We start from the raw sequence: 14,987 nt of genomic DNA, 5'->3' as shown, positions 1-14,987 counted from the left end.
TTAGATAGTAAAAAACCTACATACCTGTATGAGAGATACACACGAATGTACGATGTGCATCTAAGAATAACCAGATTTAGTAATTTAATGATTCAGTTCCCAATTCATCGTACTGTTATTTATACAAAATCTTTCCACGTACAATCAATTAGGCTGATGAACATGTTAGACAATTCAATTAAAGAAAGCAATCAATTACAATTTAAGAAACAGTTGAAAAAAATACTACTAGAAAGATATGATATTGTAAACACATAACTGTAATGGCAGATAGTATGTACATATTTTTATAAGTTAATAATCGTTTAGAAAGAGAAAGCAGTTTTATTTACTAAAGAGCAATGCATTTTCTTTTATGTAGACAACAAATAGTATTATAATATAGTTTATAGTTAGTGTTGTTATGTGTCATAAATCAAACGAATGGTAAACAAAGTATCTCTGTATACTTGTTTTTTTTCGCATTGTAAGTACAAAACATAACATAATGTATGTTTTTATATATATATATATATATATATATATATATATATATATATATATATATATATATATATATATATATACACAACTTAGCATTTAAGAGTGTAAATAATTGTATTTCCTTAGTTTTTGGTGCAAAGAGAATGTAACTGCATCTGTTGTAGTGATAACGTACTAAGCCACAATTGTATGTATAATAATGTGTGAAACGTTTTGGGCCTGTCCTGGTGGTAGAGTGGACCTGAGGTCTAAACCAGGGCAGGAGAAATAAAAAAATTGTTGTCTCTCTCTCTCTCTCTCTCTCTCTCTGCCAGATACATCATGAACCTAATGGAAAATACACTGAATGATAAATAATATACATAATAATTAATTATATTCACATCCACAGTCGAGTTATATATTTGGAAAACAGAGAAAACCTTAAAGATAACGGGGGCAGAACATACATTAGATGAGATGCCAAGTTTAATTCTTGATATAATTTCTCTGCTATTTCTAAACATTTTGTGACCAAGGACTCGCTGAAATAAATTTATATAATTATTCATTTAAATCATCCTTTATATTTATATGTTTAAATGAGTAGTTGCAATATTGTACAGAAGGAAATTTTAGATTATTTTAATATGCGAGCATTGGTGAATTAGATTTTACAGATATTCCAACTACGCAAAAGGTTATTTGTGGCAACGAAAATTTAAACTCACGTTCTCAGTTATCATTAACTTAAAGATGCCATTGCTTTTAAATTTAGGAACAAAAATTAATAATACTTAAATATATCGCATGCTCTGCAATTATATCAATGACGAGGTAATTTTAAAATAAATTAAAAACATTCATTAACATGGATATTGCAGACTCTCACAATGAATAATTTAGAAATCATTTTAAAACTTTCTATAGTTAGTAGTATATGTTACTTAGTATGCGGATTACAATTCAATTTCAGTTAAAATATTAAATTGTGAACTCAGAGCTCCAAAATACTCTTCTTTTAATTTAAACTTCATTTATTCTTAAATATATTAGACATTCGGAGTTTGGTATATCTTTCGGTGACTAACAGTTACCTTTGGAGTGTTTTTATGATATTAAAAACATTTGTATATGACGCTTGTGGAACCCATTATTAAATTGCGGGTAACACCATGAGTAGCTGGTAGTAAAATTGTAAATGGTTTTTCTTAGTATCAGTGTTATTAATAGGAATTATCTGTATATTCTTGTTTAATCCTGCAATATATAAGAGAACGCATTTACAATTTAAAAAGTCAGTTAGCCTCTCATTCCATAAAATGTAATGGGACCAACATAATTTGATTCTACAACAGATTTATTAATAAGAAGAAATTTAAAAAACGTCCTTTTTAAAGCATGATTTACGACTGCTAATTAATTTTTAGCCCTGCGTAGCTGTATGTTATATTACATTTTATTGTAAGTCTATCTTATTTATACAAATATAAAAAACCTTTGTGACAATCAAATTGAATAGATTAGAAACTTGGATAAAATAAAGGAACGTGCTTATTAGTATGCACAAAAAGTCCTATTAAATAAAATTGTATGGTAACATACATTTATAGGCTACAACTTCGTAATCATTGTAAAAGAACCAAACCTATATCCGAAGCACATATTACCACAAATAATACAGTATAGTTTTAGTCTGCTAAGTACAGGTAAGTCAACCATAGGCAATTGCAGGTTTAGTTATAACTATGTATTACCGTCTGAAAGTTTATTAACATTTAAATTATAACACATAATTAATAATTGTACTCGTGTTAAAAAAGGATAATTGTTTTCCCATAAACATTATCAATATTCAATATTCACTTAGTTCAATCCATTAGCGGAATGTCTGTGCTGCCAACTCTTCTGTACATGATTGATTCACTCACATTCCTTTCTACTGAAATCACATGTAATCCAATCGTATCTTACACTGTCGTATCCTTTCCTTTATCATAAAATTCCGAACTTTTTCTCTTATTTCAAGTTCAAGTCTAAATTACAACACGTACTAATATAACAATGTGTTATACTTGCATTTTTTTCTTTCAATGACTTTTTCATTTAGAATTCCAATACGTCATATCTGACGATTAATGCATATTTTTCCTCTAATATTATTAGACAAATATTACAAAATGTCAAAGAGGCTATTTAAATTATTCGTGGTCACTCTGCAAAAGCATTTTAACGAGAATACAGTAAATTCATCTGAAGGTGAAAATTGAAAATATGTTTAATTTTAACTTATCACTCTAACTCAGTCACTTTTGTTTGATCTTGAAATGTCATTTTTATTGAGACTAACAGCATTGGCTTTCCACGTTAAGTACTATGTAATACAGGTTCCTTCTAGGCATATCCGTTTTAAAGTCTTTAGTTCACACAATTGAAAATAAATTATTATTACTGGTAGACATAGCAAAATCCTGATCTATTTCAAGATATAATTAGTCTTTTAGTTTATTGACAAATTTGTTTGGACCTTGATTTCGGAGACTAAAAAAGGTTTTTGTGTGCACCATTTAAATGCATCTATTTCTGAACATAATTCTATAATATAGGAATGATTATCTCCAACAATTACATACAGTTACACTATTTGAGGTCTGATTGGAGGAATACTAAGTCTACAGAAATCTTAGTGAGAGTACTTATGACGTAATATAATAGAATTTTATATGAATTTTGAAGCATTTTTACGATATCTATCCTTTAATTTTTCTTTCACTGTTTGAGGAGGTTTGAAAGTCAAATATACATTGCTCTGGCTATAACTTTACAGAAGCATTTCTGGTTAAAATTATTTCTTTTAGACGCTATGAAAGAATTGTTTAGTTGTCACGATGAAAAACAAATTTAGATATTTGTTCCAAGAGGCCTACTGAATTTAACATCTTTGTTCTTTGTAATATTTTTCCTCCCTAAAATAGTTACAGTGCCTCAGTACTGATTGAATTGTTGCTCCAATTAAGAAAATACATACACGAATTCATACGTTAACCAGAAAATTCTATTTCAATAAAAACGGTCTACTTCCTGGAATATTGATGTACTTCTGGTCTAACGTATTTTCAAGGCCTGATTTTAGTCGTGTATGTATCTTTAACCCTATAAATTACATATATCATAAAAAGTTCCTAAAAATCGTCTCAAAAAACGACTACTTCCGGTAAAAAGCATTTAATTCCTGTCCTCGTATTTCTGGCAACCACAGTAGCTTTTGTATAAGCACAATAATGCAAAGTTAGTTTCCTTTTTGAGATATCTCTCGGGCAGATAGAAATATTAAATTTATCTCGCGTCCTCACTAAAGCTCAGCTGATAAGGAAATTCCTTCCGGTACCTTTGAGGAAAGCTATGTATTCTGGAAACTTAAATCACTGTTCTCTTAATGAATCTTGCCTCATTGGTCAAGGATAAAATGTACACTACCACCAAACAAGACTACAATCAGAATATTGATACAAAACATTGTATCAGTAAGGTAAATTATTTTTAATCAATGAAATAAAAATACATCGCACAAATTAATATTATTTAGTTGCTCCAAGTTACGTTTATTAGTATAAATAGAGTAGCATCGTTTTGAACTCTAATGTCAGTGGTGTGCTACCTACATTAATTCTGAGATAACATCATTAAACAAATTCCGATCTCCACACTCAATCCTGTCTCATTGCTCTAGTACGAAGTTTACATTGCCTCCATCAGGGATACAAGTATCTATATTTACTAACATCTGTGTTTTATGGTTAATCGAAAAAAATTAATGAGTTTTTTTTTATTTATATGTTACATAACATTAAACATTTAAAACGGTGTTATCTTCAACACACCATCCTGTATTAAGTCCAGTAGCTAAAGTTAGAGAGATATTAGAACTTTGCTAGTTTCTATTATATTATACTATGTATTGTAACACATAAAAGAAGAGATATAAATAATTAATTAAAAGATTACTTTGCTTAAAAGTTATGTTAAGTATATATTACAGTTATAATTTAATTCATCAATTGGATTTATCAATAATAAAAAGGAAATTATGCAGATTACCAACAAGCTATTAAGTTTGAATATATTTTAAATATAATATAGGTTTATTATTTTAGAAATATTAGTGCTGGAGAAAAGAAGTTTAATAAGCACAATGAGAAACGATGACACCAAATACATGGTAGCATTCTATCAAAAGGATCTAATTCTTTATTTGTAAAAGTACAGGATTTAGATACACAACCTTGAATAGAGTTTTTATACTGATGAGAATACAAATTTTAAACTAATCAACAACTGATATTGACAAAATTTTCCCTAAATTTTTAGATACAATTAGTAAATTAATTTTCTAAAGCCACATTTTTGCAAAAAATACCAGTATTATTGGCATAAACTTGCTATTTTTGTTCATAAACTTGCCATGTAAGCTAATTACATTCTACTGTGGCTGAGAAAGTTAGATGCTTTTCAGAGATGAAGGATTATTACATTTTGTCTTAGTTGTAGCAGGTTTATTCTCAAAGGCTTGTGCTTTATAAGTTCTGTCAGCTGAGAAGCCCGAGTTAAGACCCAACTACGTTACGTATTTACGGTAAATATTTACGGTATCCGTATTTTAGTGCTCGCCGGAAACTGAGTGCAATAATATGCTAAATAATATGTTACATTAAAGTGATTCCACTTAATTGAATTAAACAATTGAACCAGCCTTGAATGTGTAAATAAATACTGCCTGACTATCGTAAAATACTGAATAATTTTGCTAATATTTCAAATTTAATGGAAAGTCTATCAAATTTTGACACAACGTTTCGCTCGTGTATAACAGGTCTGCAAGGAAATGTCTTATTTGATATAAATTACCCTGTTAGTAACGAAAGACAATAATGTCGTGGACTGACTAAAGAATCAAAACAGCTGTTCAAAAATACGACTAGTACTGGAAACTAATGGTTCTAAAAATTACATCTTGTGTGACATTGGCATGAATATTAAATTTAGCATGTAGTGAGGGAACATTTTTAATATCTCATAAAAAATAAAGATATTGCTTCGTAAATCCTGATAATTGAAAAGTTAATGTTAAGAACGAGTTGATTGAAAAATTTAAGTCACTAAATGAGACAATGTAAGTTGTGAGCTACCGGTACCGGTACCTCTTTTCCTGACAGTACATTTAGTAAACATATATAGATTTGGCTGAGCGTTACCAAAACTCATTAATCGAGGGCTCTAATAATTGTATCTTTGTCCGTATGTCTATCTTTCCTCACGATTTTACGAGAACAAACTTATGAATAGACTTTCAATTGAACCCAAAATTTTGCATAAACTTCGTCACTATACAGGCAGTATCAAGTCCAATGATGATGCATTTTGGCAACAAGAAAATTACTGAATAATACTTATTTAAAGAAACCGAGTACAAAAATGATATATCTCAACAAGTGACATAGTAAGACATTTAGCTATAGACTTAAAATTTGTTATCCAACCTCACCTAACTAACACGGGGTAGAGACATTCCTACGTTGTATAACAATAAGACATAAATATTTATAAAATTTTGACACAGCGTTTCTCTGGCTACATCTGGAAATATACTTAAATGGGTTTCATATGGCAAAATTTTAATTGGTAAAAATAATAAAGGCGGATATATTAATTTATTCAACGGTGAGAACAATATACACAAGCCATATGAGAATATTACGACAAATGGCAGGAGTCTGCTAATATTCTTAACAGGCACAACGAGATGATAAATACAAATTACAAGTTGTCATTGAATTTAAAGCATAAATTGTGAATATATAACGACAACATATTACGAATTATATATTGTTTGAAACATAAATTTGTGATATTATGTAATAAATGAATAAAAGTTGTATACCAAAGTCTCTTTTTGTGTATGAGAGACAGCTTAGTTCATACAGGTCAGTAATATAAAATACATATATTTCGTAAAATGTCGTGCTGGACTTTATGTTGAACATACAATGCATCACACAGGAATATTGTGTAAGTTACGTGGAGTAACAGTCACTAAATGAGGCAACAGATGTTGCGACCTACCTCTGTTGCTTACAGTAGAGCTTAGTAAACACAGTGTGCAAAGACAAACGAAAATATAAGAACTCCACCATTGTGGATGCCTAGTAAGTGTACTTTTAGTGACAAGCACTGTGGGTCATTACACGTTATCATGTTTAATATTATGTAGTAAACACAATTATTGTGGTCGCACTCAGTACACTAGAATTACTTATAGCTCCACAATCTGATTTAATTAAGTAAACTATACTGTCACTGTTAAATTTGTTATATACATTACCTGTAACAAAAGTGGATATTTGTAATTTTTTAGGAGGATTTTGACTGATAGAAGCAATATTGTTGATAAACATTAAATTGTCAAAGCTGTTCCATGAAATGCTATGTGCTAATAATATTTATTTTTATAGATAGGGTAAACATGCAAACCATATGGTATGGTATATGGTTTGTATATACCGGTATTACTGTTATTCAAACCAGTAATTGTGAATGTTGAATGACTTCTGTAAAGTTTTACTATTGGTATAAAATGATTGCAATAAAAAGTTTTATGTTCTTTGCATAACTTTAGCCTTAAAGGTAAATTTTATAGAAATCTGTCTATCTGCAATACAAGAAAATATATTGTATTTATATGTATCAAATTTTTTTTTATTTAACAATCATAATTTTATGATGGAGGTTATGTTTTAAACAAAAATTACTGAGAATTTACATTAATATCAACATTTATACTAATATACCGTTATAATACTTGCCGGTTTATTGATCAAATTTTATTTTCGTCTACCTAATACTCGTTATTCTGAATGAAACACAGTAATGGGTAGAAGTAATTTATAAATGAGACAGGGAAACTCAAGTTAAATTATATATACGAATAATGTATTAACAAGCTAAGTTAAGGCTATGAAGCCAACTCTAATACAACCTGAGGACCAACGGCTTAAACGTGACTTTCGAACCACCACCAATGGCCGGACATACGGACTGCTTGCAAGGATAGGATCGCTTAGCAGTCACTCGTCCAAGTAGCAGCCACGCTCAACATGCTTGATTTGGTTTTCTTGCGATAACCGTCATATCCGCTACACTGCGCTATTTGCAAGTAAGTAAATAAGTTTTATGTCACAAGGACGAAGCCAAGTATCATTTGAAAATCCGAAATACCAAAAGATAAAGTGTATAAAGGACGAATCAGGTTTAGTTAGGGCTTCTGCGGTGTCTGTCTTTATATGGTCTGCGTTCCCACTATCTTTTTTATATAAAACTAAATGTAATATTGAACTTGTATTTTACTTTTTTGTTTTTGTGTAGTATATTCTCAAACCAGATGAAATGTTAAATACATTATGTTTAATTTTATCGAGTGTTATTATTGAATTTGTGGTTTTATAGATATGAACGTTAGACTTCAATGTCAGAAAATGGAATAATAAAGAAAATAAATGTCCATAATTTCATTCTATGTCCATAATGTGATTCCTTCTTGCTGACCTTGATATATTTTTTACAAACTCTAGGCTTTAAAGTTTGTAAGTGGAATAATGAAGTAAATATAATTTTGACAGTTTGATTTGCCGTTTTAGATCTTCATATATTTATTTGAAATCAAATGATTCCGGAGTATATTATATTTCGGGGACGTAGTAGAAACATAAATTAATGCAATATTTTTAGAATATAGAGTTTGTTCAACTTAATGGGGATTCATTTATAAACATTTTACAGTATAATAATTAAATTCAGGAAATTTAATATTATAAATAAAATTGAATAAAAAATGTGTTGCTAAGCGCAAATCTTGAGAGCGACTGGACCAATTCGGTTAATTCCTTTTGAAAATGTTCATTGAAATCCATGGAGTTCTTATGAAGCAAAATATAAGAAAAGTTACCTTGAATATTTTGAAATTCAGACAAAATGTAGTTTCAACGTTTCATAATCGAAATTAAACTGGCACTAAACGGCTAATCAAACCTTCAGTTTTACGTCGACAAATTGGCTGAAACATCTGTTTACATTTAAATTTGATAAAATATTAAGTAAAGAGTGATTGATCAGTAGTGTAATGCAGATAATAAATATGAAGTTAATATATAAATTGTAATCCAGATTGCGACAGTGATGGATTTAAATAATCTAATGCATTTTAAATATTATTTAAACACTGTTATGTAACCAACCTTAATGAGCGAAATTTGAATGTTTTCACATAAGTTACTTTGAACTGGTGGGCTTTCCTGACATTGTGATATTTCATTTTAACAGTGGATTATTGAAAACAGATAAATGAACACTAAAATGCCTCTATTCAATGGTTCTCTGGCTACAGTCCAAAAAGTAAGACTGGTGTAACGCAAAACTTTAATAACGATTATTTTGGAATGTTGCATAACCTTAATAAGAATTTCCCCCTTATACCGGAAAACCATAAGAAGTAGATAGGACTTGTTCCTAGGTCGTAAACGGTTTTTCAGTCCTACTTCTGTGTGTAATTTCTTCATCAGGACAAGGCAAAACCCAACTATGTCAACACGATTTTGACCAAAATACATTTCCGAGAACTATATAACTGAACGTATATATTATTTTGATCCAGGCAATATTGGAAGCTAAACTGTGACAGAGTAGGTAAGTGAATTTAAATGGTCTTGAGTGTTCACTTTTCAACCGAAGTATGCATCTCGGTCCTACGTAAGTATATATATTTCCTTCGTCAGTACAACATGGGAAACACTACTATGGTGCTGGAAATATCTTGGACCTGAAATATATGACAATGACTGGAAATTTACGCTTTTTGACTGAAGTAAGTTTCCGAGACCTGTGTAATCCGAGATTTGTGTTTTTTTAATCGGGATGACAAGGCAGATTCACTGTGACGTTACGTATATAATTAATTACAACCAAAAATGCTCCTGGATGTGTTAAACATGATATAATAATTGAGTTAAACTATGATACTATTTACCATGAACTTAAATAATATGTGCCTGATGTATGCCTACTTACGTTTTAAAATAATTGTAGGACTTCCATCATATTACATCATAGTTGCTTCTACTAAGTAATATAAGGACTTCGGTTCTAAAGATTGCATGCAAAACCGGGGGCAACAGCTAGTATATAATAATATTATGTAAAACTATAATCAATAAAACATAGAGTACATATACATTATCTTCAGCGCTAAGTAATCAGGTGTTTTGTGTTTGCATGTCTAATTTGTGAAATGTCAAATGTATGTTTATGTTTACAATATGTAAACAAAAAAGTAGTAGTGTAAATATTGTCAAACACTGTATTAGTATTTATGTTGTGTAGTAACTTAAATACTTTAAATCTTTTTAAACTAACAAACAAATAATTAATCATTCTTTAATAACGCATTAACTAAAAATAAATTACAACATATAATTCAATTTCCAAATCATTGCAACGGTGGTTACATTGTTTTCATCTGCGAACGTTACAATATCCCTATTACCTTATAGACAGATGAAATCTCTCAGTTTTGATATCATAATTAACGATGAAGGAGTCCAAAGGGATGTTTATTTTACAAACATTTAAAAATATTATGAGGTGCAGCAATAGAAACTTGAGTCTTCGAGAACTTCGAGTACCTAGCCTCTTCTTCAGATGTAAAACCTTATAGTGTAAGGTCGGGTATAACAAACAAATAAAAAATTCAAGACATGGCCACTACACTGGTCTGAAGGTGTACTGGAGTAAATTTACTGGTTGAGGGGAGGGTGAGACAACTACACACTCGCTCTACAGTATAGCTCCAGACGTCACTTACACACAGCACAATTATCTTAAACCGGAAACCTTCCTGTTCAACCAATTTAGAGGACTACATTAATTTTACATTATACTATATAGAATAAATAAAATAAATCATCGTGAGCACAGGAAGTATAATATTGCAGATTAAAGTTAATGAAAAAGTCTCAAATATAGTTTATACTATGGCCATACTCTAATTGAAAAACTTGGTCCTTTGTTATATTTAAATTACACAATTATGTTCTTAAAGACAAACTTTGCAGTGTGTATACACCAAAAAGTTTGTACATGGTGTTTTCATGGTGTATATTTAAAACTTATTTTAACGTCATCAGGGAATTTTTGAGCTACAAATTATGTTTAAAACTTTCAGGGCCTTGCATCTTTCTTTATTTAAAATAAATGGAAGTATACCCTTACCAAGATTTTGCGGGTGTAGTAGAGTGTTACAACTAAATAAGTAAAATTGATATTCCGCTTTTAAGAGAACAATTAGATAATGTAGTGTTGTAGTCATGGTAATAAACTTATGAATAATCATTTTAAATTACAAAATAGAAACTCCTGAGTAAAAGGAAATTTTTGTTATCAAGTGAGATAGTAATTCTAACATTTTTATTTAAATTGATTTTACAATTTTGAAGATTGAAAGTAACAACTTTAAATAACAAGATTCATAAAATGTAATACGCCTGATTCAAAACTGAATGGACTACACAACTCTTGCTGTCAAATTTCAAGATGGTTGTTCATTTTGGAAGTCATATTTGCAGCTGCACTCAGGACTACATCTACTAAGATCCAAATTCTAAGTTGTGGCTGTTGACGATTGTGAGTACTTAGTTTTGCTGGTCCACTTAAGGCTCTATCTACGTGGTACAAAATTCTGTACTGTAGGTTGCTGATGATAAACGTTTTCTGCTTTGCGGTTTTACAAAAAAAAGTTGTTTGGTCTTTGTCTTCTTATATGTCCATTCATAACTATGAAATGATAAATTTATACCTAATCTCTTTAATAACCCTAAGTAGGTTATATTTTGATCTGATTTACCCAATTTTCACCTTGGATTATGCCAGCAATTTTAAATCGATAAACGTGTGTTTAGAGTAAATATGTTGTTAGCTATGTTTGGCGTATATATTTATCATTTGCATTTAAAATCACTAGGATGGTTTACATCTATAAACACTTATTTACATTTTACCTTCGATGAGGGCCAGAATTGCTTGTGCCGACTGTACAAATAGCCGATGTGGGTCATTGATGGCCAGAAGGCCAATGCTAGCGAAATCCTGAAAACCAAATAATAAACTAATTCATTTATGTATATTGAAACCGTACATCGCCGCTCGCACACCCACAGCAAACCATCAGGGAAGCGCGCGCCCATGGTGGCGAACGGGATGCCGGATCAAAACTAAACTAGGTAAAAAAAAAGAACACCGTGGTCAGCATACTCAGGTTCATTTACTAAGACACAATATAGGCCTATCTAGTCAATATAAATATATAAGTATATATACTATAAATAAAAAAAAAATAAAAAAAAAATAAAAAGTGCCTGCAGTAGTATATACCTCAAACAATCCTTATCAGGTGCACCTGCATACAAAAATTAGAAACGCCATAATTTGAAACAAGAAATGCCAATTCCACCCGGTATCCTTCGGCTAAGGGCGGGCTCCTAATGAAATCCAAGAAATAACTAAATAATATCTAAAACTAACTTAAAATTAAATAACAAAATATAAACTATATAAATGGCAACAATAACAATAACAAATAAATAAAGAATATGAGCAGGGTATCACAGATGTTGACTAGTAGAAATGTCCATCATGGTGGCCGTCCTTCAGCAGAGCGCAAAATCGAAGGTTCTCTGCGACCACGCATGATGGAGAGATGACAGCAGAAAATCAATTCATCTCCTGGACCCTGAAACCAGGTTTCAGCCTAGTACCCTTTTAAAGTTAATAATAATTAATAAATAGTTGCCAAACAATATAGATTTTAATAAAAGTAAAGTTGCCAAAAGTTATCTATCAAGAATTTTAAGTTAAGTTAAATTACCAAAATTTCAAAATATCACAGACCAATCAATTACTGATAAAAATTAAAATAAACCTTAATATAGAAGCTGGTAACATTAGAAAACAATAAATAAACAAGATATTCCATTTAAAAGACTAAAACAATAAGTTATAAAGGAATTTATTTGAGGTATACGCAGTAGCCTACCATACGTAACAATTTGGTTCAAACATTTTTAAAACAGGCATTTATTGACAGAATTGGCTCAAAATTGGTGAAAAGCAGGGGAAGGGCATTCTGCACTTAAAATAAAATTCCCAACTCAAAACAACAACCCCAAAGAAAGTTAGTATGAAAATCCCCTCTGTCACAGAACAAAAATTTAAGCGTTTTACTCTTGGTAAAAAAAAATTTAATTATTAGAAATAAAAACTGATGGCCAAAAGTAGCAGCCTATTAACAGGAATCTAAATTTAAAATTTGATGGCAGAAGGCCTTAAATTAACCAAGTAGGCTATAAGGGGGAGTTATGGGCTAAAAGACCCGAAGAACGTTACATCTCTCAGAAAGGCTTAAAAATTTAGTAAAATGAACCTTCAGCAGTCTCTCTGGGTTTGTTTACAAAAACTACATAACAAGTGACACATAACAAACAATATTGGCTGCAGAATAAAAATGAACTGTAACATATAGCCTAGGACTGGTCCTCACTGAGAGACAGAAAATTAATTTAAGCCGAATAGAAAGGGTGAAAACTAATAAAAGTGTAAGAGAAATAATTTGAAAGCCAATTTAAAAATTAGTTAACAGCCAGAAGTACTAAAATATAATAAAAGGCAAAACTACAATTTGGAAAACCATGTGCTCTTAACCTTCACAGTTTGAAAAATAAAAATAATCACTAAAATTTAAAAGAAAGCAAAACTTACTCATCAGTGAGGGGCCGTAAACTTAGCCGCACATGTTAGAAGGAGAACAGCTCAGCAAAACTAAATAAAACACTTAGTTAAACAAAAATTTTAACTTGGAGCTACTCCTAACTTGTACACCACGGCTCGGAGTCTTTGCCACTCTACCGGAAAGGCCAAACGCCTTCAAATGGTCAGTGGCCTCTGCAGCCAATAAACCACACACACATACACTATATAAAACACACATGAGCCGGGGAGATATAGGTATTGAACCGGCTCAATATAATTTTATCTAAGTTAGGTATTCAAAATTTAAAAAGACCTAACTAATTTTAAAATAAAAGGTTTTATCGATTCAATAATTAGACCATTCTGTCAATAGGAAAAAAGTGATAGTTTTACAAAGCGTATTTGTAGTCTAATACCTTTTATTAAACAAGAAATAAATAGGGGTTAATCTGGACTTACTGTATGGTCCAATTTTAAATTATAATATAATGATATTATACTCGTAGACTTTAAACTTAGTAAATAAGTGATGTGATTAAATTTATCATCCAGTATCTGAAATTTAGTACATCATTAAAAGCATTTTAACTGACAGATTCCTGAACTGATACACTGAGTACTGTGAATAAAATTTACATAAAAAGAACTTTTTACAATAGTATAGAATATTTTAAGCAATTTCTTGTATCTACTACATATTATCTTGTTCATACATGTGTTTATGTGAAGTATCTGCATTGAAATGTATAGGCACTAAAAAAACTAAAGGTAGTAACAAACTTTACCTGTATCACGAGTATCTGTTTAGGAATGAATACAATAGAGCAAGTAATCTAACTAACTGATGAAGCGGAAAAAATTTTTTTAATGAAATATTTAAGTACAAATTAAATAACTAAAATCATTAAGTGTGTGTACATCAATTACATTAAACATCTATAAAAATAAAGGTACTACAGATAAAGAATGCTTCGATGGCGCCTATAGCCCCAAATACTTTATGCCTGGTAAAGTGTCTCAGCCTTCATACACTAACTTTCATTATATAATTATATATATCAATATTTAGTTCACTCTTAAACAAGGCAATAGAAATTTTATTCTAAACAAAATTACAAACTATGAGTGTCATCCTTCAACTACCTTCGTTTTCTCAATATCCACTAACGCAAATCCCCTTCACCAATAAAACACCAGAGAATTCTAAAGTCTAACTTTTTTTAATGCATAATTGATAATTTTTTTTCTGTTTACAACCGCAGTAGAACTTTGATATACATTTAGGGGTGATCTGCAATTAATATCGAAAAACGGTACGTTACCTTATTCAGTTTAGTTAAGGAAGGCGTGATATATATTCGACACTGTTAGGCATCGGCAGGCAAACTTCGATTTACATAAACCTTAGGCTACAATACTTCCGTGGAGGGTAGTATTATGACATGATTAACAACAAAATTAACAGTTTCATAAATTAAAATATATATATTCCTTTTTGTTCTCGTCACTGTTCACTACGAATGTAAATAACTATGCTGAACTTCTCCATCTGACCTGATAAGATTTAAATAAATACATAGCGAGATATAATTGTAGGGAAGAAGAGTTAGAACGAGAGTTGAACAAATGGGCAAAAGTGGCGAAGAAATATGGTTTAGAGATGAACATAAAAAAAT

At 30.4% G+C, this 14,987-nt stretch overlaps 1 protein-coding gene across 1 annotated transcript in view; it reads right to left on the bottom strand.

Moving 5' to 3' along the window:
* The window catches only part of LOC124364469 (facilitated trehalose transporter Tret1-like), a 106,777-nt gene extending 93,419 nt beyond the window's left edge, over positions 1-13,358 (bottom strand). The window contains exons 1-2 of the mRNA XM_046819984.1: positions 13,321-13,358; positions 11,565-11,652 (exon numbers count right to left, since the gene is read on the bottom strand). The gene's annotated coding sequence lies outside the window, so the exon portion shown is untranslated. The remainder of the gene's footprint in view (positions 1-11,564; positions 11,653-13,320) is intronic.
* Between the last annotated feature and the right edge of the window lie 1,629 nt (positions 13,359-14,987).

Source organism: Homalodisca vitripennis, chromosome 6, assembly GCF_021130785.1.
Source record: "Homalodisca vitripennis isolate AUS2020 chromosome 6, UT_GWSS_2.1, whole genome shotgun sequence".
Lineage (NCBI taxonomy): Eukaryota > Metazoa > Arthropoda > Insecta > Hemiptera > Cicadellidae > Homalodisca > Homalodisca vitripennis.
Note: the sequence above shows the minus strand (reverse complement) of the source record. Positions and strands in the feature narration are given on the sequence as shown.